Source organism: Erpetoichthys calabaricus, chromosome 2 (assembly GCF_900747795.2).
Source record: "Erpetoichthys calabaricus chromosome 2, fErpCal1.3, whole genome shotgun sequence".
NCBI classification, from domain to species: Eukaryota; Metazoa; Chordata; class Cladistia; order Polypteriformes; family Polypteridae; genus Erpetoichthys; species Erpetoichthys calabaricus.
In genome coordinates, this window is record NC_041395.2 from 329,424,132 (window position 1) to 329,446,624 (window position 22,493).

At 46.1% G+C, this 22,493-nt stretch overlaps 1 protein-coding gene across 2 annotated transcripts in view; it reads right to left on the reverse strand.

Annotated features, from left to right (window-relative positions):
- The window catches only part of osbpl5 (oxysterol binding protein-like 5), a 277,145-nt gene extending 269,249 nt beyond the window's left edge, over positions 1-7,896 (reverse strand). The window contains exon 1 of one of the 2 annotated variants that reach the window (XM_051923425.1): positions 7,437-7,895. The gene's annotated coding sequence lies outside the window, so the exon portion shown is untranslated. Of the gene's footprint in view, positions 1-7,436 lie in introns of both variants that reach the window. The other variant, XM_051923427.1, reaches the window with a different exon arrangement.
- Positions 7,897-22,493: the final 14,597 nt, after the last annotated feature.

The window sequence follows — 22,493 nt, forward strand, 5'->3', positions numbered from 1 at the left end:
GCAACGGAATCACGTCTCCACAAAACGAGACCGCTTTACTACAGATATGCGTATGTAATTAAATGGCATGTCCCCAGACGCACCCACCCTCCATGATACGTCATCCATCCAGATATCGGACGGAACAGAAACTGATTGCCATTCTTGGATTTCCGATTCGCTGGCGAATCGCGGGCTTACTTGTTGTAGAAGAGAAAGAGACACACTCTAGAGCTGAGGTGGGCAAAGTCAGTCCTGGAGGGCCGCAGTGGCTGCATGTTTTCATTCTAACCATCTTCTTCATTAGTGAGCTGTTTTTACTGCTAATTAACTTCTTTTGCTTTAGTTTTAATTAACTTGACTCTGGCCCCTTAATTGTCTCTTTTTCCTTAATTAGTAGCCAAACAATAATGAGACATCAAACAAGCCACCATATGACAGAAAAAACAGAAAAATCAACAGATTTGGAAATGTCTGCTGTGGCCTGCCCATAGCTAACGACACAGCCACAGAGACGAGAACGTTGTAAACCGGATGTCACGAATCGCCTACCAGTGTGATACGACACAGCCACAGAAAACACAGATTAGATGTACCAGACTCAGCCGTCTGCTTAGGCTGTACAAATCCGAGCCCATAGCTAACGACACAGCCACAGAGAAAACAAAAACGAAACGATTCAGCGCATATTTGAATCACATTACAGTATTACAGAATCCCCAGACGTCCAGACTTCGAAGCACACGCGCACTGCCGCCTACAACGCGCTTCTGAAACACCACAGGCAGAGGACTCACGGCTCAAAGACGAAACAGCTCCCAGGCAAAAGGAGTCATGGTTCAGAAACGAAACAGCTCAACCAACGGAAATACAAATCCGAGCCCATAGCTAACGACACTGCCACGGAGAAAACCAAAACGAAACGATTCAACGCATATTTGAATCACATTACAGTATTACAGTACGGAATCCCCAGACGTCCAGACCATGGCTACGAGCTGTAAACTAAACCTGAGGTAAAGCGTACACGCCAGGTTGTACAGCCGCCCGAGCGCGACCGCCCACACCACCGCATATACCACGTTCGTTTAGTAATGTAGCCCTCCATGCCTGGATCCACCGACATGGCCACTTCAGCGCACGAATCCGCCGCCGTCAGCAAACGACTTCTCGCTGACAACACAGCCATAGAGACACAAAGACGAAACTGCATGACTAAAAACAATAAACGACGGCGCCTACAACTGAGTCACAGCTCCAACAAATATGTTTATTTAATTAAATGAACTTTCCCAGGACGCACCCACCCTCCATGATATTTCATCCCTCCAAGTATCGGAGGGAACACAAAGTGATTGCCATTCATGGATTTGCGATTCTTTTCGAGAATCAGGGGCTTGCTGGTTTTTCATATTTTTGACTCTTGTTTTCTTTTTTTCACATCTTCGCACCCCCCTTTTTGTAACTTCGCGCCCCCTTAGGGGGGCCTGCCCCACAGATTGAGAACCACTGGTGTATTCAAACCTCGCATTTTTACTTCCTATGTGTAATCCTTTACATTTACTGGCATTGAATTTCATCTTCCACAAATCTGCCCAAACCTGTGTGCTATCCAAGTCCTTCTGTAATGATTTAATGGATTCCAAATTATCCGCCAATCCACCTATCTTGGTAAATTTAACCAGCTTGTTACTTATATTCCTATCTAAATCATTTATATATATATTAAAAACTAGCCATGTGCGCACAACTATGTTCTGCGTGTTACAGTTGTCTGTGAAGGGCTCCCTGTTTAAACGCGGCTGCCAGTCGTGAACTGGGCCCTTCGTCGCACAGCATTATGATTTTTTATAAGGGAAACAAAATTACAAAAGAAAACCCTTGGACATTGATTCAATAGGAACGGCCTATTCGGAATCACTGTCCGAATAGTAATTATGTGGTGGTGGAGGAGCATTTCTGCTTCTCTCCGTTCACAGTCCGTTTCGTTTTCACGACACTGTCGTTTCCTCTTACGATCTCTTCTTAACCTTTCTCCAATCTCGCAGGTTGCTTTGTGGCAATCCAAAGAGTAAGGAAGAACCAATGTTTCTTTCTTGAACTCCAAAAGCCGACTGATGGAAAATCACAGAAGTGTGTCCGACTTATATACTCTGACTGCCGACTCCAAGAAGCGGGTGAACATTCGATTTGGACGAAGTGCTGCCAACGACGGTGGATAGAAACACAAAAAACCACAGTCTCGACAACGAAGCAGGTGTCGACGCCAGATCTAAACACAAAGAGTGGTATCGACAGTGTTTGTAAAGAAAAGTAACAACCAAGTCAGTGTCAGGGGAACATGAATTCGCGGACAAACAAAGATCAAGATCCAAATGAAGATTATATATAAAGATTAGTTAATTTAAAGCACAACAATTTGTTTAGTTTGAATGTCTGTGTTTTGAGGTGTGACTGGAGTACTACAGTCTTCAGTACTATAAGCCTGGAGGAGATTCTTAATGCAATGCCTATGTTTTAGCTGTCTCTCTACTGCCATCTAGTGCTTCTTCTTCTCATTCATTCACGGACAAACAAAGATCATCCATCCATCCATTTTCCAACCCGCTGAATCCGAACACAGGGTCACGGGGGTCTGCTGGAGCCAATCCCAGCCAACACAGGGCACAAGGCAGGAAACAATCCTGGGCAGGGTGCCAACCCACCGCAGGACACACACAAACACACCCACACACCAAGCACACACTAGGGCCAATTTAGAATCGCCAATCCACCTAACCTGCATGTCTTTGGACTGTGGGAGGAAACCGGAGCGCCAGGAGGAAACCCACGCAGACATGAGGAGAACATGCAAACTCCACGCAGGGAGGACCTGGGAATCGAACCCAGGTCCCCAGATCTCCCAACTGTGAGGCAGCAGCGCTACCCACTGTGCCACCGTGCCACCAAACAAAGATCAAGATCCAAATAAAGATTATATATAGAAATAGCAGCAGCCCCAGCACTGACCCCTGCTGGTCACCACTCTTAACATCACCCAATTCTGACAAGGTTCCTCTCACCATCACCCTCTGCTTCCTGTGTCTGAGCCAATTCTGCACCCATCTAAAAACATCACCCCGAACTCCCACTTCCCACTCGCACAGATCTTTATGAACAGACGTCTGCGGCAAATCCTCAACATCAAATGGTATGAAAGCATAAGCAGTGATGAAATATGGAGGGAAACTGGACAAGAAAATGTCAACAACCAGATCAAGAGGAAGAGAAAGGGGAGCTAGCTTGGCCACACAATGCACAAATCAATATCAAACATCACATGTCAAGCCCTGAGATTGAACCCTCAGGGAAAACGTCAAAGAGGTCAGCCAGGATAAACATGGAAATGGTCCACAGAGCAAGAAGCAAATCATGCAGCGTACTCATGGGACCAGCAAGAAGTGCTTTCCTGGGACAAGCAAAAGTGGCCATCCCTTGTTGACGTCCTATGCTGTACAACGGAATAAGAAGAATCAAATTGTGACTGGATAATAAATAATGTAAGTGCAAAAAATAGATTAAAAAAATAATCCTCTTAAGCCAGTTTAGAATTGTGAGGCTGAAGCCACAAACCAGCCCTGGATGGAAGGCCTGTCCATCCAACTCAATCACACACATAGCCGAGCTTGCACAGCCAATTCGGAATCGCCAAACCACCACCATGGCCGCCCATTGATCCAATGATGGTGCTGTCAATTCATTTGTTCATCTCTGTCACTAGTGGGACAGCAACCCCAATTTGGGAAAGATAGACCCAGGGGAACCATGGGAAGGGGAGATGTTTGAAGTGACGGACTCTTTCAATGAAGATCCATCTCCAAAGTGAGGGATCCCCAGTAAGTATCTCAAGCTATAGAGTTGGCCTTGACAGAACACTTCAAATGTTCCTCCAGTTTTTCTTCAGGCCACCTCAGTGTCGGGATCCTTCACCAAATTCACCATACAGGACCACCTGGCGATATCACAGCTTGTTCACGCAGATAACGTTTCCACCACCTAGCAGTGGACAGGACTGAGCAACAAGGCCTCAATGCTGGAGGATGAGAAACATTCCGGAATTTTAGTGTGTCGGATAAGTGGAGGACACAGCATGCCACGTGGGCTCCTGACAGGAAGTGAAACAGTGAGATTGAGAATTGCGCACCCTCACTACCACCGATATCAACAACTGCGTCGCACAGGCTTCTCCTTCAATCATTCTACCTCATGCGTTTACCTATAAAATGTATACAGTGGCAGGCAACAGATGGAGAGAACTGCCATTGGGTGATGGTGTAGGCTCATTAACTGCCATTGGGTAATGGTGTAGGCTCATTAACTGCCATTGGGTGATGGTCTAGGTGCTTTGACTGCCATTGGGTGATGGTGTATGCTCTTTGATTGCCATTGGATGATGGTCTAGGCTCTTTGATTGCCATTGGGTGATGGTGTAGGCTCTTTGATTGCCATTGGGTGATGATGTAGGCCATTGAACTTCCATTGGGTGATGATGTAGGTTCTTTCACTGCCATTGGGTGATGGTGTATGTTCTTAGTATGGAGCCCATATGTGGGGCAGCAATGAAGCAACGGCTGTTCAGAGGCACACCTGAGATAAGTGCCTAGTCAGTGTCCTACAATCCACCTAACAGCCATGCATGCATTCAACTCTGGGATGTGAGGGACAAATCAAACACCAGCACAGACTGGAAAGTGAATACTCAGCACCAACTTTAACCAGGTCAGAATCCAAACCTATACAGTGCCTGGAACCTATAAGGCAGAGGGGCAATAACATTTCAAAACCTCCATTTGATACATCCATTTCTTAAACCATCTTATCCAATTCACTCACATTTCTATCACAGTCACCTTTGTGCTCTGATCCAGGGTCCTCGAAGCAAACAATATATTTATACTAGCACGCACAAAACTCCAAGGGGGGACCCCCAGCTCAACATAAAACAGCCTGTTGAAAATTCTAAAGGACACCCCCAAATACTCCAGCTATTCGATATAATATACTTCCGACAGCGCTCCCCTCCCGCCTTCACAGCTAATCAATTACATCGTATAAAAATTTGTAAGAGAGGAGGACCTGGCAGCCTTCAGTTATTTGTTTCCACTTAAATCACCGAGCTAAGAGGAATCATCACCTGATTAAAGCCCAACATTTCACGGTTTAAGAATGTAAATGGGACTTCAAAACCCTGAGGTTGTGGGTTCAAATCCCGCTTTACTGAAAACTGTGTGACCCTGCCTGGGCTCCAACCCGAAATTGCATCATAAATGTTGTAAGTTGCCTTGGATAAAGATGGTCAGCCAAATAAGTAAATGTAAAGAAAATGCTTTGCCCCCTCACGACCTTCACATCAATTTAGCAGTGGAATGAGTGGAAGGGGGGTGGGCTGCAAATAGGGAAATGATAAAAAAAAATGTTGCCTGGTACATCCTTTCTTCGCAAAGTAGCATGAGTAATGACACGAACATAAGTGTCATATATACAGTACAGTACAGTACAGTATTATATATATATATATATATATATATATATATATATATATATATATATATATATATATATATATATTTGCATGTTCTCCCCGTGTCTGCGTGGGTTTCCTCTGGGTACTCCGGTTTCCTCCCACAGTCCAAAGACATGGAGGTTAGGTGCACTGGAGATTCTAAATTGTCCGTAGTGTGTGCTTGGTGTTAGGGTGTGTGTGTGCGCGCCCTGCGGTGGGCTGGCGCCCTGTGTTGGCTGGGATTGGCTCCAGCAGACCCCGTGACCCTGTGTTCGGATTCAGCGGGTTGGAAAATGGATGGATGGATGTATATATACATATATATACACACACACTATACCGTTGACATGAGCGGACCATCCAACCCGGCGTCGTGACAGTTAGCCGTTATGATTTCGAGGTCGAGCTGCCCGACTGATGAATGTGAGCGTGCGTGTCGCGCTATGCGTCTACCTAGGAATCCCACGGCCGATAACGCCACGCAGGAGTGAGCGTTGTCACAGCTGCGCGTAGATCCGGGAGTGTGTGACACACGCACGCTGACACACGCGCACTCACGCCTCACTCCATTCATCAACAGTGCCGGGAGTCCGGCTCTTAACTGGCGCGGCTGTGAGGTGCGACGTGTGTGTGTGTGTGTGTGTCTGGTAAATTTAGAATGTGACTGCTGACGATACGACCATTCGCCTTTCCCGATTTCATTCTACATCAAATCCGTGCACATTTCAACCTGCCACCCCAACTCAATTGTCAAACCTGCCTAATCGCGGGAGCCGTACAAGGCAGTCACCAAGACGGAGCGCCGGAGGCCCCATTCACAGTCCTCTTATTGAACCCATTAAATGTGGCTTCACCCTGTAATGACACGGCGATCGTGAAACGATGTTCATCTCGCATCACTCGCTTTCTTTTCTGCGGATGTGCTATCTGGTGACAGCTATGAAATTCAATGACCCCAGACGACATCACTACGAGGCTAACGTGGAGCTCAACAACACGCGATTTATTCCAAATGAGATCTGACACCCAGTTAAGCGATCCCGACTCCGCACTTAGACAAACATCACTTTATTGATTTGACAGTCGGTCACCTTAGACGGAAATTTACTCAAAGCACACACATACATACATACATACATACATACATACATACATACATACATACATACATACATACATACATACACGCGCGCACACACACTAGCATGTACTCACGCACGCATACTGGCAACGATTTATTTAGCTACAGATGCGCCAACCCATCCCGAACAGAGAAGTACGCCGTGCGCTTTTTCTTTTTTTTTTATATTAAGGAAAAGCGAGGGTGCCGTGTATTATGAGGAGTGGCACCTCGAGATACCCCGCTTCATTTAACATGTCCCCCAGACAGAATTTTCGAGAAGAGCGACGTGGCAGAACGTCTAAAAAAGCAGACAGAAAAGATGTGGTGCCCAGACCGCCGGCTGAGCACCCCATCCCAACGTCCGTGGCACCCAAAATGATGCCATCTCCTCACATAATTCGAACGCTCATGTGCAGATGTCCCAGTTTCCCGGCATACGGCGGTTTATGAGGCGACAAAAGCTGGACATGCTGCGTCTCTCATCTCAGAGATAACGGGTTGACCGCCTTAAAAAGGGGAACGTTTTAACGACTGTCATTTCGGCATCGCACACGGTTTGGGTGACAGATCCGTTTTAACTAAAGCTAACGTAACACCATTTGCATCCCCAGCACGTTGATTGCAAAGATGAGCACGTAACGTGCAAAGCCAAACGACAGCACGAAGAACCGCGTTGATGAAACGTTTTCAATCCAATTCTATTTATTCATATCTCACCCGCACTATAGCTGAGACCTATAGGATCGCAAATACATTCCACGCTTTTATTCAATCAAAATCCGTGCCTCTTACCTCCAGACGAAAACAGCAGTACGATCCAGAGCGAGCTCCGCACGCGCTCACGCACACTTATATTCCAGTTGCGTGCATGGGAAGTTCCCTCCGTTCTGTGTTGCTCCAGAAAGAAAAAAAAAAAACTTCGGCGATCAAAGGAAATCCCCGTCACTTAGACGTCACACGGAGAAAGTGACCACCGGAGATGTAGAATCAGCGCGGCTCGCTAGTGCCCCTACTTCAGGGACGGCTGCGAAGCTCCCGCTGCTCCACAAGTCTTCAACAAAAAAAAAAAAAACAAAAAAAAAAAAAACAATGGAGTGATCGTGATCGAGGAATGCGTCCGAAAATCCTGGCTTTGAAGCCGAAATGAGTTTATCTTTGAAAAGCTGCAGCCGCACTCTCACAGCTGTACGGGGAGACGGGGCCAGGAAATACCACACGATTTATGCGGACACCAACACGCGCACATACACACACTCTCACAAGGGCGCGCGCGCACGCGCGCACTGGGAAAAAGAAGAAGAAAAAAAAGAGCCGACGTGGAGAAGCGGATGGAAAACCTGACAAGGATTTCGAAGATCTGGAGCCGAAGTCGCGTCGTTCTCCGTTTCCTTCGCTATCCAGTTGGAGCCATCAATGAAGTGTGTGGAGGAGCCATAGCAAAAAAGCGGCATGGTGTTTCGAGGATGTCCGGCCTTGTCGGATTCTCTTACAAATCCTGGTCCTTTAATGGCACTTTATGGTTCATTACTGGGTTATGTGGTTCCTTATTGAACGTTTGCGTGACAAAGCACCATTTTCATTCTAGGAAGGGTTCTCTGCATATGAATTTGGTTCTTTGTGCTTTGAAGAAACGGCTTAATATGCAGAAGAAAACCTAGCAGGACAGTAACAGATTATGAAAACCTGGACTTAGCCTGTGATACGGTATGCAAGAGTTCCTTTAAAATCGTGAGCCATTGGTATTTCACAAATCTGTTGCCATCAATTTGTAGTTATTTACTGAATGGAGCTTGTTTTTGGTTCTAAATGAATAAAGGTTCTTTCTGGATCCTTCATGTGAATGGGTCTTTTGGGAACCAAAAATAGTTCCCCTTATGACATTTCTCCGAAGAACCCCTCTGGCACCTTGATTTTTTAAAGTGTGTTACCCAAATACCAAATACTCATAAACTCTTTAATCTGAGGAGCCAAATTAGAAAATTATGGCATATTATGATATTGCTATGATATTGTCATAATGAGATAAATAACAATGGTCAGATAATAAAAATGCAGTAGACGGTATATCACTCTAAAAATGGATGTGTGCTTAACTGGAAGGTATCCAGAGGAGCGATGAGCTCTGCATTCCAGGAATCCCTGGACCATTCTCATTGGACTAGTCTTGCTATTGGCCAAGAAAAAAATTAAACACAAAAGGGGTCAAAATCGTAAAAAAAGCCAGTCAGTTAGATTAAATTAAATTAGATTAGATTACATAAACTTTATTAATCCCATGGGGAACTTCAAATGCAGAAGAGCAGAAACATAAAAAAGCAAGAATACAAACTAATAGGACATGTAATGCATCCATCCATCCATCCTCTTCTGCTTATCCGAGGTCGGGTCGCGGGGGCAGCAGCTTGAGCAGAGATGCCCAGACTTCCCTCTCCCCGGCCACTTCTTCTAGCTCTTCCGGGAGAATCCCGAGGCGTTCCCAGGCCAGCCGGGAGACATAGTCCGTCCAACGTGTCCTGGGTCTTCCCTGGGGCCTCCTCCCGGTTGGACGTGCCCGGAACACCTCACCAGGGAGGTGTCCAGGAGTCATCCTGATCAGATGCCCGAGCCACCTCATCTGACTCCTCTCGATGTGGAGGAGCAGCGGCTCTACTCTGAGCCCCTCCAAAATGACTGAGCTTCTCACCCTATCTTTAAGGGAAAGCCCAGACACCCTGCAGAGGAAACTCATTTCAGCCGCTTGTATTCGCGATCTCGTTCTTTCGGTCACTACCCATAGCTCATGACCATAGGTGAGGGTAGGAACATAGATCGACTGGTAAATTGAGAGCTTTGCCTTATGGCTCAGCTCCTTTTTCACCACGACAGACCGATGCAGAGCCCGCATCACTGCAGATGCCGCACCGATCCGCCTGTCGATCTCACGCTCCATTCTTCCCTCACTCGTGAACAAGACCCCGAGATACTTGAACTCCTCCACTTGAGGCAGGATCTCGCTCCCAACTCTGAGAGGGCACTCCACCCTTTTCCGGCTGAGGACCATGGTCTCGGATTTGGAGGTGCTGATTCCCATCTCAGCCGCTTCACACTAAGCTGCGAACCGATCCGGAGAGAGCTGAAGATCACGGCCTGATGAAGCAAACAGGACAACATCATCTGCAAAAAGCAGTGACCCAATCCTGAGTCCACCAAACTGGACCCCCTCAACACCCTGGCTGCGCCTAGAAATTCTGTCCATAAAAGTTATGAACAGAATCGGTGACAAAGGGCAGCCCTGGCGGAGTACAACTCTCACTGGAAACGGGTTTGACTTACTGCCGGCAATACGGACCAAGCTCTGGCACTGATCGTACAGGGACCGAACAGCCCTTATCAGGGGGTCCAGTACCCCATACTCTCGGAGTACCCCCCACAGGATTCCCGAGGGACACAGTCGAATGCCTTTAATACAATATACATATAATATACCAATCAATCAATCAATCAATAATAAACTTAATGAGTACACAGGTGGAAGCATTGAATTGCCTGATTGCCGGGTGCAGAAAAGACCCCCCAGAGGCACGTCAGTCCCTCAGTCTGTTGTTCAGGTAGTCCTTGATCCAGGAGACTGAGGGAGTATTAAAATGCAAAGCCCTGAATTTTTTCCCCAGTCAGTGATGCCAATTGGTATTAAAATGAAGGCACATGAGGGATGTTCATTTAGCAGCAGTAATCGCGACTACTGCTACTGTTGCTGCTAACGTAGTAATGTAGACAATTAGTGGAAAGAAGTGTGTGTGACCCTCCAGGACCTGAATTTGACACCTCTGTTGCCAAGGAATGCCATAGTTTTTAGCAGCACACCTGGGAATTCTAGGCTCATATTTTACGATTTAGAAACTGCAGAAATCCACTTAAAGCAATGCCCCCCCCCACCCTCACCCCCCAGTGCCGAGTGCCAGAAATGCATCCTTTGCTCTTTAAGTGTCTCTTTTGGGTGGTTCTCTATCCTTGAAAAGACTGTATACAGTTGCCGCACTAGAATGAATTTTGTTTGCAGCATTGCAGGCTTACTGTTTTTATAGGTAACCCTGCTGGTGGCTCTGAAGCTGCTCATTTGCAAATGGATAAGCGTCTCCCAGCTGTCTTCCTCCTTGTACTGTTGCTGATAATGGCACTTTAGATCCTGGATTTCAGCCTCAAGATTCTCTAGTGTGGTACCCGGATGGGGGTGATACCCAGCCGGGATGCCCGAGAAGACCGGAGGAGGGCTTGTGCCTCCTCCAGACCTCGAGGAGGCAACCGCCCTGGGGACCGCGGAGTACAGAGCTGTAGGGGCCTGTGGTCACTGCCAAGGGGACCCCAATACCTGGAGGACCCTGGACCTCAGCACTTCTGCCACACCAGGATGTGCTGGGGGGAAGAGGAACAGGGACACCCGGAGTGCTTCTGGGGAGAGAGACGGCACTTCCGCCACACTGGGGCGTGTTGGTGGGAGATTGCCGGGAACACACCTGGAGCACAACCGGGTGCTTATTTAAAGGGGCCGCCTCCCTTCAGAGATGGACTTGAGTCGGGTGGAAGAAGGACAAGGTTTCTGGAGGAGAGAAGGAGGTGGTCTGAAGACACAGAGAGAGAGAGAAGGTATTGTGTTGGCCTGGACTGTGGGGTATTGGGGGTCTGTGAGTGGCTTTGTATTATGGAGACCCTGAATAAACATGTGTGGGGTAATACTAACGTGTCTGCCTGTCTGTGTCCGGGTCATATTCCACACTAGAAATTCCTCTGAAGAGCCAAGCAGGTCCTCTGCAGTCTCCACAATACTCTGTGCTTTGCTAAATCAGTGGTATGTCTTCTTTTAATCCTGCTTCTCACACCAATGTAGCGCCAGCCAGAATGGATCCCTTGCTCTTTTGCATGGTTCACTATCTTTAAAAAGACTGCTCTCAGATGGCACACCAGATAGAATTCTGTTTGCGACATTACAGGCTTGCCGTTTTTATAGGCTTCCCTGCTGCTGGCTGTGAAGCTGCTAATTTGCAAGATTGAAAGCCAGCTCATACTATGGGTGACTCATCCCTGACTGATGCAACTTGTCAGCACTATCGAAACATGTTACTTATCCGTGTTATTTGTAGTGATGGCCGAGCAAACATTTTAATCGCATGTTTTCATGCACAATGGAGATAACGGTGATCAGTGCAACCAAAAAATATCCAGGAAATCATTTCATGTTCACAATTCACATGTGAAGTCATCCAGTCATATGCTGACAACATCCCAAATACTTGTAGTTTTTTGAAAATAATTGTTAAAATAAATCACCTCTTGAAATAGCTCTTGTGAATAAAAGTGGAACCGATCAGGCATGTCAAAGTGGGTGGGGTCCGAGGCTTTGTGAGCCATTCATTACAGAGGACTCTCAAACTACTTGGAGTACAAGAACTGGAGTCCAGAAGAGACACCAAGAACATCCTGTAGTGGATTCTGAGGGGGTCACCCAGGCGAGGAGGTCTGATGATTAAAGACCCCAAACACCCTATGACCCCGGGTTCATCACTGAAGATGTGCCCAAGTTGCACCAGTAGGTGTATTCTAGAACAAAAATTAATTTTATGGTAGAATGTCCTTTAAAATTGCATGCTTTATGAAAAATCTCAGGTGGGATTTCTAGATCACTACATTGGCCCACCACATATCATCAGCATATATTATGCTCAAACTCTTCATGCCTTCCTACAGAGGAGTCAATGGGTCAGCAATAGTAATGAGAGAAGTTCTTTGAAAATATAGAAGAGTTCGGGAATGGGGAAGTCAATGAGGATATATAATATAATATAATCCATCCATCCATTATCCAACCCGCTGAATCCGAACACAGGGTCACGGGGGTCTGCTGGAGCCAATCCCAGCCAACACAGGGCGCAAGGCAGGAACCAATCCCGGGCAGGGTGACAACCCACCGCAGGACACACACAAACACACCCACACACCAATCACACACTAGGGACAATTTAGAATCGCCAATCCACCTAACCTGCATGTCTTTGGACTGTGGGAGGAATCCGGAGTGCCCGGAGGAAACCCACGCAGACACGGGGAGAACATGCAAACTCCACGCAGGGAGGACCTGGGAAGTGAACCCAGGTCTCCTTACTGCGAGGCAGCAGTGCTACCCACTGCACCACCGTGCCGCCCATAATATAATATAATATAATATAATATAATATAATATAATATAATATAATATAATATAATATAATATAATATAATATAATATAATGTAATATAATATAATGGTCTTTAAAGTGTCCATAGGTGCTAGAGAAGCATCCAGCAGCTATGCTAGACTGATTATTGTGACCAAAAATGTAACCTGAGCTGTGAGGTGGCAGTGCTAACCAATACTCCACCGTTCCTCCCTGAGTTCAAATTATACTTTGTGTCTTTTGTCCCTTTCTGTGTCTCCTGAGCTCCTATCACTATGACTAACTAACGTCCACAGAGTCTGTGATGCAAGGGATCAGCTTTAAAAACATGGAGGACTGTACCCGATCTGTCCTACATAGGGAGAGGCTTAACATGCTTACTCCAGCAGTGAAGACACAATTTACAATGCATCTATGCAGAACAATGAAGTATTTTCAAAGTATTCTCGTTATTGTCAGCTAGTATACCCCTCAAACAAACATAATGCAAGTTTTGTTCTTTTTTCATTGCATTCCACATGCATGTATATAAGCGGTAAAACTGAATTTATTTCTCATGCATAAAGCAGATGAAGAAGCACCACAAAGTGTGAGGTGGAGTACGCTTAAGATGCGCATGCGTGAACGTTTTGTGTAAGTGTGTTGAAATTCAGGCAGGTAGTGCAGATCAGGTAGGGTCATCCTCATCCAACATTGCAGCTACAGCTTTGCGATATCATGCTGGATTCACAAATCATCATGGGGAGCTGGGAAAAAAAAGAGGTTCATCTAAGCAGGTTGCACATTTGGTGAAAAAATTTGGGTGAGCAAGGCCACCAGCAAACCTAGAAAATTTGCTGCAAAGAAGGCTTTGACAAATTTCGACAATCAACACTAATAATAATTCATTACATTTATATAGCGCTTTTCTCAGTACTCAAAGTGCTATCCACACAGGGAGGAACCGGGAAGTGAACCCACAATCTTCCACAGTCTCCTTACTGCAAAACAGCAGCACTACCACTGCGCCACCTGCGAGGACAAAACATAGTCTGCACTAGTCTGCACCTACTGTATTTATTGTGAGTATCATGGAGGACAGATGGGCAACCCGGCTGGACGACGGCCTGAACTCTGTACAAAATGAAAGGTGGCAGGGGATGGAAAAGTAGAAGCCGGAGACCAGGAGCAGTTCCATCTCCAATATGTGACATTGCAGTGGTTGACTGGTGGCATCCTAGCTTGGGGACTTGCAGAGATTCATGGGAACTGGTGTCCAGAAGTGCAACCCGGTTGGGGTCTTTGGGTGCCACAAGAGGGCGCTGTTGAGAAGAGGACTGCCCTGTTTCTCAAACAACACAGAAGTGCTCCCCACAAGTCACAGGGAACTGTTCCAGTTCCAGTATTAAAGGAGCCCTCTGCCCTACCTTGGGGAGTCAGGAGGCAGTGGGCAGAAAGAGAGGACAGAGGTTCTTTGTTTGTATGGTTATTGGTTGTGCTTCATTTTAAAAATGGATTAACAAAGTCCATTATCTAAACCCATGACTGTGTTGAATATTACTGGATCTGGGATTTGAGTCTCAGTGGCACCCCGTACTGGTTACAAAATATGGAGACAGATCTGTGGTCCTATGCTTCCTCTCGCTCAGTGAGGTCTACTGATGAGTGGCATCACCAGACCAAATCTCTGCATGGCATCAAATTTCAATCCAGATTCTATTCAGAGGAGGGCCCACCTCCATCCAGGCTGTTGACTTGTGTGTTTAAGAAGCATTTCAAGACTCTCTTAGCCTGTGAAGATCTCTCCAACTAATGATGACTTTGATAGGTCCTTCTCAATAACGACAGGCTATGTTAGTTTTGCATTGTTCTGTTTGGTTTTCTCTTCGCTTGTGATGATCTATTATCCAGTAACACTTCTTCCAGAACATTCCACCAGACGAGTGTTCACTCTGTCATGTCCACCTTTTTTTCTAAGTTACTTTGTACAAAAACATCTGCTAAGCGAATAAACGTAAATGTAGGTCACAACATGAAGCCATCAGGTGTGTGGAGTTCAGCAGGCTTACAGAAGCAAGAACACACGCAATGCAAGCCAGCAGGAAGAACTGGAGGCCAGTGGGATGCTGCACTGCGCAGCGCTATGTAAAACACAGCTGACTGGATATATGCAGAAAACAATGAAGATTAGGGCAAGTATTAATGAAAGAAAATGGGATATATTTAAACAAATCTATAATCCAAAATGCAGAATCTAAAAAATTTGGACGTGAGCATCAGTAGGCTTTGTGCCCTGGGAACCAAATTACCCGAACTATTCTGTAACATGTCAGTAATTATTTAAAACTCTCACGCTAATCTTTCTGATCATAAAACAGGTCATTACAATAGCAATTGATGAGAAGAATTCATTATTCATTGCAGAATTAAGGTTTTTGATGGTTCCTCTAGACCCGGGTTCACTTCCCGGGTCCTCCCTGCGTGGAGTTTGCATGTTCTCCCCGTGTCTGCGTTGGTTTCCTCCGGGCGCTCCGGTTTCCCCCCACAGTTCAAAGGCATGCAGGTTAGGTGGATTGGCGATTCTAAATTGTCCCTAGTGTGTGCTTGGTCTGTGTGTGGGTGTGTGTGTGTCCTGCGGTGGGTTGGCGCCCTGCCCGGGATTGTTTCCTGCCTTGCGCCCTGTGTTGGCTGGGATTGGCTCCAGCAGACCCCCGTGACCCTGTGTTCGGATTCAGCGGATTGGAAAATGGATGGATGGTTCCTCTAGAGCAGGGGTGTCAAACTCCGGCCTGGAGGGCCGCAGTGGCTACAGGTTTTCATTCTAACCCTTTTCCTAATCAGCGACCAGTTTTCGCTGCTAATTAATTTCTTTTCCCTTCATTTTAATGGCACTGTTTTTAAGGATTCAGTCCTCTGAATTGATTTGTTTCTTCATTAAATGGCAGCCAAACAGAAATGAGACATGAAACGAGCCAACAGATGACCAGCTAAACTGGGATTTCAAACTCCAACCAATTTCACTCCAAACAGTCTCTTAATGAGAAGCTGATTCTTGCTGTTAATTAAGCCCGTTATTTAATTCAATGGCCTGTTGCTGCTCTCATTCTACCACAGCAGACATTTCCAAATCTGTTGATTTTTCTGTTTTTTCTGTCATATGGTGGCTTGTTTGATGTCTCATTATTGTTTGGCTACTAATTAAGGAAAAAGAGACAATTAAGGGGCCTGAGTCAAGTTAATTAAAACTATAGCAAAAGAAGTTAATTAGCAGTAAAAACGGCTCACTAATGAAGAAGATGGTTAGAATGAAAACATGCAGCCACTGCGGCCCTCCAGGACTGACTTTGCCCACCTCAGCTCTAGAGTGTGTCTCTTTCTCTTTTACAACAAGTAAGCCCGCGATTCGCCAGCGAATCGGAAATCCAAGAATGGCAATCAGTTTCTGTTCCGTCCGATATCTGGATGGATGACATATCATGGAGGGTGGGTGCGTCTGGGGAAATGTCATTTAACTACATACGCATATCTGTAGTAAAGCGGTCTCGTTTTGTGGAGACGTGATTCCGTTGCCTGTGCGGACACCGACTGCTGGCAGAGTGGAGCACAGCAAGTTCATCCCTGCGCCCTGCGTCCATATCCGGTTTACGCCGTGTAGTTTGGACGCCTGAGGATTCCGTACTGTAATACTGTAATGTGATTCACATATGCGCTGAATCCTCTCGTTTTTTGTTTTCTCTGTGGCGGGCTCGTTGCAGTGCGGCATTGCGCTTGCGCCTCGATGCGCCATGCGTCCATATCCGGTTTACAACCTTTTTTGTTCTCTCTGTGGCGGGCTCGTTGCAGTGCAGCAGTGCGTGTGCGCCTTGATGCACCCTGCGCCCAGCGCCCTGCGTCCATATCTGGTTTACAACCTTCGGTTAGTAATATGGATTTGGCTCAAAAACTAATCTTTACATCATCATCTCATAACAGGCTTAAGTTTCGAGTTTGCTCTGTGACACACAGACACACACACACACCCATCATCATGATATTGATGTTTTCAGTATCAGGGGACCCTAAAATGTCAAGATTTGTCAAAAACTGGAGATCGAAATTTTTGACAATTCTAAAACTTTCGCTCCTGCCCTGTAGACGATAGATTATGGTGGGGTAGGCACAAAGCAAAAATGCGGAGATTCGGATGTTATTTGTGGCACAAGACAAACTTTCAGTGATTGCATTTCTGTGCAATTTACATGATTGATAATCGCGGGTCTCACTTTTCAGGGCAGTCGTGCTTGCCCCTTTTTTCGGACACCCAAAAGGGTGCTGCCCGATGGAGCTGGTGGTGTACAAAGGGTTAACGGGTACGGCGAGTTCAGCCATTATGTCTGCACTTTTTTTTTTTCTCTTTTTTCCATTCTGTTATGGCACATAATACATGAGCCATCAGACAGACGAGCTTCTCTTCTGTTTGCAAGGTCCAAAATGTTGGGGGACCAAAAAATAACGAGAATTTTTTTTTTAAAATCGTTTATATTTCTCTGAACATTTCCAAAATGTAATCACCCTCAAAATACTCTCCACTGACACATAATACGCTTGTCCTGCCGCTTTTTCCATTGTTCAAAACTTTTCTGAAACACTCGCAAAGTGAAAGCCATTTGCTTCTTGACCTCCTCTACATCCTGAAAACGCTTTCCTTTAAGCTTCCTCTTCATTCTTGGAAATAAGAAAAAAATCACAGGGTGCAAGGTCCAGGGATTTTGGGGACCATTGTCATCACTCGAGAAATTGCTGCACATTCAATGCTGCGTTGTCGTGATGCAGAAGCCACTCGCCTGATCGCCACAATTCAGGTTGTTTTCTCCACACTGCAATCACACAATCATTTGAGCACTTTAAGGTAAAAGCCCTTGCCTGGCTTAAAGCTTCATCTTTGAAAGCTTCTCAAAGAATCGTGACAGCTTGTGCTGCTGTTTTCCAAAAAAGGAAACAGAACTTGATGCAACCACGTTATTCTATTCAAGTCTTAAAATCGACGAAGATGGTAACAGAGGCTCAAGAAAAAAAAATGACCCTGACCTTACCGACCTTTCTTTCCCCAAAGACTCCGCTTGACCAAATGATGCAGAGGGCAGTCTGTTACACGCACCTAGTCGGCAAACGTCGGAATTAATGCCACTCCAGCCTCGAGAACAAAAATTCTCATTATTTTTGGGTCCCTCCTCGTATGAATTGTACTTCCAGGTGAGCTCTCAGGTTGCTGGCTCAAATCCCGTAAACGCACGAAGTGACTCTACTCTGTTGGGCCCCTGAGCAAGGCCCTTAGCCTGTAATTGCTTTGTCCTGGGTATGACGTTAATCTGCATCCTGCCCTGCAACCTGCAGGGAAAAAACCTGGGGGTTGGTGGCAGAACTGGCACTCCAGCCACCATTAAAAAAACCTCACACTGTTCCATTCCATCTGAACTAGCGTGGTGCTGAGGGGTCACCCATTGCATGGCAGCACTCGGGTCCTAATCTGGGTTGATTTGTCATGTGGTGGGTGCGGCAATGCACTATATCAGCGTGTGCTCCTAACCTCTCTATAGAAAGTGTCTTCAGTCAGAGCTTCGCCTCCTGGTTTGGGAGCAGCTGTGCACGGGACATTAAGGAACTACAGAGAGTGATCCGTGCGGCAGAACAGTGCACCAGACCTGATCTACCATCTCTGAAGGATATTTATACCAGGAGATGTAGGACCAGAGCACCTAGGATCATCAGGAACTCGTCTCACACCAGTAACTATTTGTTCGACCTGCTGAAATCAGGCAAACGCTTTAGGAGTATTAAAGCTCAGCAGGGGCTTCAATCCACAGGCCATAAGACTTCTTAACCTGGATATGCCACCACAATTTTTTTCAACAGTTCATTATAACATAAACTGAATTATCTACCTCACTGTATCTCAGCTGCCGCCATGTCATTGAAGTCTTTTAGTTTTTTGTCTTTTCTGTCCTCCCTGGCCATCGGACCTTACTCTTTTTCTATGTTAACTAATGTTGTCTTATTTTCCATCCATTTTCCAACCCGAACACAGGGTCACGGGGGTCTGCTGGAGCCAATCCCAGCCAACACAGGGCACAAGGCAGGAACCAATCCCGGGCAGGGTGCCAACCCACCGCAGTTGTCTTATTTTAATTTCTTATTTTGTCTTTTATTTTTCTTTTCTTCATTATGTAAAGCACTTTGAGCTACTTTTTTGTATGAAAATGTGCTATATAAATAAATGTTGTTGTTGTTGTTTTACATTAACCAGCACACTAGCACACCGCACTTTGCGGTACGTAGAAGTTCCATTGTATTACATTGGCGCACTGTTGTTTATAATTGTACTGTGTGAAGGATTGCCGGCTTTTTACTCCGGCCCTCACACTCAGGCCGCCAGGAGGAGCTCTCCCAGCAGCGTGGACGTGCCCCGAGTTCCAGCAGGTCCTCATGGACTATGTAGTTTTTATACACAGCCCTGCTGGATGCCTTGGGGGCCACCAGGTGTCGCTGTAGGAGGGTTCGTGGACTCTTATGTGCCCTATAACCCGGGAGTACGTCATGGTCACGTGACAGGAAGAAACAACGTGCTCCCAGGTTGAAGAAAAGGACTGTTTACCCTGACCCGGAAGGGAAAAGGAACTGTGGACTGATTGGGCAGGAACACCTCCGGGTCAGGGTGTATAAAAGGATTGTGGGAAAGCCCAGACATTGAGCTGAGCTGGGAGGTAGGGTGGCAAGTGTCTGGGTGAGGAGGATTTGTGATTATTATTGTGATTATTGAATTTATGAGTAGTGTGGAGTGGAGGGTGCTTTGTGCACGTGATTGTACAATAAACGAGAATTGTACTTTTACATCGTGTTTGGAGTGGTACCTGAGGGTCCAAGAGGTGGACGAGGGGCATATCTGCGACAACTGCTTGCTTGGATAAATTCTTTTTTTCTGTATATTGTATCACCTTTGTTCTACCCTTTAAATTTTCTTCCATCCATCCATCCATTTCCTAACCCGCTGAATCCGAACACAGGGTCACGGGGGTCTGCTGGAGCCAATCCCAGCCAACACAGGGCACAAGGCACGAAACAATCCCGGGCAGGGTGCCAACCCACCGCAGGACACACACAAACACACCAAGCACACACTAGGGCCAATTCAGAATCGCCAATCCACCTAACCTGCATGTCTTTGGAATGTGGGAGGAAACCGGAGCGCCCGGAGGAAACCCACGCAGACACGGGGAGAACATGCAAACTCCACGCAGGGTGGACCCGGAAAGCGAACCCGGGGTCTCCTAACTGCAAGGCAGCAGCGCTACCACTGCGCCACCATGCCGCCTTAAATTTTCTTTTTTAGTTTAATTTATTTAAAGTAAGGCCTTAACTACTAGTGCATTATAGCCTCAACTAAAGCGCTACCTTAAAATGCAGTCTGAATGAACGCTTCACCTCTTCAGACCTTCAGTACGTGAAGCTTTACTTTCTCTCTGTGCTTTCAGCCCGTTTTACTCTCGCTCTGTTTTTCCTTACCGTACGCTTGACTGTCGTTCCGGTTCTCCATTAACAGCAGAGCCTACTGAATTATACATGTGTCCACTTTTATTACACAACAAACGAGGACATTGTTTTTCCATATCTTTGTTAGCATCACTCAGTGGTTACCGAACTCCAAAAGGAGCACACCATGCCGGAGAAATCGCTTTCAGGTCATTTGTCTTGCATAAGTGGAGTGAGTGTGTGGCATGAAATGAGAGCTCGTTTATTAAGAAGGCCTCTTTGTGCTCGGCCGTGGACGAATTAGAAGAAAGCAATTAGAGGGAAGTGAATCCATCGATTCAGAGGAGCAAAAGGCCGGCACTGTCGGCCAGGTGAAATGTTCATCAGTGGCCCTAAGGGCGGACGTCAACGAGGGAGAATCACACATGTCAGGAAACAAGGGAACCGACACAATGGTGTCAGCGGGATGCAGAGCTGTTAACTTTCAGAACTTAACAACAAGAAAAAAAAATGAATTGATTGGTTAAGAAACAAATTTCGACAAGGAATGACTTGAGATTTTCATGGATTACTGTCTCCATGAAATACAAAATATTATAATCTGCTATTTTCTTTAATTAGGTCCATAAGAGTTTAGTTTTGTTTTCCCTGGGGTCTCCTGATTCACTGGTATGAAAAAACCCCCCAAAGATTATGTACCATTCAACTCATCTTGATGCCTATTTAAGTAAGTAATGTAAAATGTGCTATATAAATAAAATGTATTATTATTATTATTATTAAGACGCTGAGCTTTTTGGGATTCCTCTGATTTCCGAGTTGTCCTCAGCTGGCATACTCCTCCTCTTACACCCAGACATCGATAATCACGACTGAGGATGAACTGGGCCACACTACAATAAAAGGTGTGACGATACGTGTTCGAGTCCATGCTCCCATCTGCTGTTCGAGAGCCCTTGAACCCGTCACCGTCGGTAATGCCACCGATGAGCTAGACAGTGAGGCAACATCATAGCAAAGGGATGGTACAAAAGTGCAAAAGTGCTTTTATTTATAATCCAACAAAACAAAAACAAAGTGTCCACAAATAAATAAGTGCAGCGCTTCCCAAAAACAGTCATTAAATAAATAATCCATAAAACAAACGTGGAGGTTTAAAAATCAATAAATAGAACAAAAAACGATGAGGTTAAAACGTTGGAAGCTATCTCTTCTAAACACAAAGCCCGGTGTGTTCGTCTAACTAGTGACTCCCCTGCATCTCCCTATTCAGGCTTTGCAGCAGGGGGAGCCACTCTCTTTGCAGCTGACCTTCTTTCACTCATTCGCACAGGTCTGGAGGCCTCCCGATCCCTGGTGTCGGTCATGCACTCATCCCAGACCCGAGACTCAGCTTCTCTCCAACGGCCAGGACTCCCACAATGGAGATTATCTGCCCAAGTCTCCCAACTCCCGCTGTCTTACACGGCGAGTCACCTCCCTCGCTAGTCACTCCCGCTCTTCTCAAAATGCTCAGCGGGAGCGACCACAATCAACTGCCCTAGGTGTTAGATAAACACCTCGCTAGGGCCCACAGTCCAGCTGCACTCGAGCCTGCTCTCGCTTGTTCTCCTTTGCTCTCTCTCTCACACACAGGCTGTCTCCTCACTTCCTTCCAGCCACCTCCGTCTCTTTCTCTTTCCGTTCATTTCCCCTCTAGCCGACTCGTGCTTCTAAATATCGAGAGGGCATAGCAGCTGTGGCAAATTAGCAGCACCAGGAACAATCACGGATGCGGGCAGTCTCCCACCTGTGCACTTAGGTGAGAAATGCCCACACCGCAAATCGCCCTGAGAACTGCTGCAGCCACAACCACCATGCCCCCTCGCTAAGCCGCGAGCACGGTGATTATTTATTTAAAAAAAACTATCCCTTGCTGAGAGCTGTGGACCCGCTATACCACAAGAGGTAGGCGTAAAATGCTCTGTGATCTTTAATTCGCAACAAAAACAAAGTTTACAAAAAAAGTAAAAGTGTAGTGTGGTCTTTTCTTGATTAAATAACTCAATAAAATAATCCAATAAAAGCAGAAAAAAAAAAACAATGCCTTGAGTTTCCCTTTAAGTACTAACTGGGTGGCCCTGCCTTCTTTGGCTCACAATAAAGGAAACAGGGCAGATAAACAAATCTAAAACAA